Consider the following 2,078-nt stretch of genomic DNA (forward strand, 5'->3'; position numbering starts at 1 on the left):
GTTCTAAAGTCCACTACAAGTTATAAAGCTTTGTTTCCTTTATTGCCTTGGAGTGCTGCTTTGAAAGGTTAGTGTGAGGGAGGCCAGTCTCCACCTCTAGTAACAGTTCCTCCTTAGGCTCGTGGAGACAGAGACTAGCTCATCAAAGCACTTTTTGAAAAATATATATTTAGTTTTTAGTTTTAGGTGGACACAATATCTTTATTTTATTTTTATGTGGTGCTGGGGATTGAACCCAGTGCCTCATGCATGCTAGGTGAGCGCTCTACTTCTGAGCCACAACCCCAGCCCTCATCAAAGTACTTTAGACTAGTGTCCTATGACACTGTTTTTCCTATGTAAGGTCAAGTACATAGTTTGTATATGCACTGCTGTATTCCTAGAACTGAACACAATGTTTAGCACATCGTATTTCCTCCAAAATATTTGTTAAGTGAATTTTGAGGATTTGTAGCCCTTCTGATTCAAATGAATCTTGGCAATAATTGAGCATATCATAGATGCAAACAATGAAAAACAAAAGCAAAAACAAGCCCTTGTCCTTGAGGCACTCACAGTCCATCAGAGGAGGTAATTACTTATACCAATAATTTTATAAAATTTTGCACATAATAACTGAAGCGTGGAAAAAATAGTAGAAGGATGCTCAATAATTCTAAGGAAATAGAGTAAATTTCTAGGAGTTAAAATATTTTCAGACTTTTGATAATATTGAACCATATCCTTTTTTATTAAAATACTTTTTTTAGTTGTCAATAGACCTTTTACTTATTTATATGTGGTGCTGAGGATTGAACCCAATGTCTCACACATGCTAGGAGAACACTCTACCACTGAGCCACAACCTAGGCCCTTAACCATGTTCTTAAAAAATCAGCTATAATTGTCTCTCCTTATCTGTGGTTTGGCTTTCTGCAGTTTCAATTACCTATGGTCAAACATGGTTTGAAAATATCAAATGGAAAATTCCAGAAATAAACAATTAATAAATTTAAAATTGTGCACTGTACTGGATAGTGTGATAATGTCTCTTACCATCCTACTCCATCCCAATGGAGGCATGAATCATCCTATTGTCCTGGGTATCCACACTGTATAGGCTACCTTCCTGTTAGTAATATAATAGCTGTCTGTTGCCAGATGAACTGTCAAGGTATCACTGTACTTGTATATTTTATTTGGCAGTATCTGAGGTTTCAGGCATCTACTGGAGGTCTTGATAAAGGGGGACTACTGTATATACGAATAACAGAGAAATATAAAACAGGAGTTACCCCAACTCAAATGGTGGCTGATGAAGCTGAGTCAATGGGTAACATAGGGTAAATGTGTGAAGCAAGTTCTTTCTTAAAGAACAATAAAGAATGATGAGGACTGTGACAAGATGGAGATAAGAGCCTTGAATAAAGATTTATTTGACTGATTATGTCCAGTCAATTGTTAACATTTAGGAATAAACCATGTTGCCAAATTTTCTAGTGAAGCTGGACATACAGATTGGAGAGGAAGGAGCTAAAATTTCCAAATTTTAAGTGTTGGAAACATTATGTAAGGCAAATAAAAATGTCAAATAGGCCACATTTGGTTCAGAAATCACCAATTTACAATTTCTGGTCTAGAAATTCACCCCTTTTTGGTTCCTAGCACCTAGAATAAAGGTTGAATACAATAGAAATTCAGCACATATTTATTGATTAAATGAATGAATGGCCAGGCCTGGAGGCACATGCTTATAATCCCAGTGCTTGGGAGGCCAAGGCAGGAGGATCACAAGTTCAAAACCAGCCTCAGCAACTTAGGTGAGGTACTAAGCAACTTAGTAAGACTTTGTCTCAAAATAAAAAATAAAACCTAGGGCTGGGGTTGTGGCTCAGTGGTAGAGCACTTGCCTAGCATGTGTGAGGCATTGGGTTTGATTCTCAGCACCACATACAAATAAATTTTTTAAAAAAGGTCCATTAACAACTAAAAAATTTTAAAAAATTAAAAATAAACTGCTGAGGATGTAACTCAGTGCTTAAGAACCTCTGGGTTCAAACCCCAATACCAAAAAAAAAAAAAAAAAAAAAAAAAAAAAA

The sequence above is a fragment of the Marmota marmota genome, unplaced genomic scaffold, assembly GCF_001458135.2.
Source record: "Marmota marmota marmota unplaced genomic scaffold, marMar, whole genome shotgun sequence".
In the NCBI taxonomy this organism is placed as follows: Eukaryota; Metazoa; Chordata; class Mammalia; order Rodentia; family Sciuridae; genus Marmota; species Marmota marmota.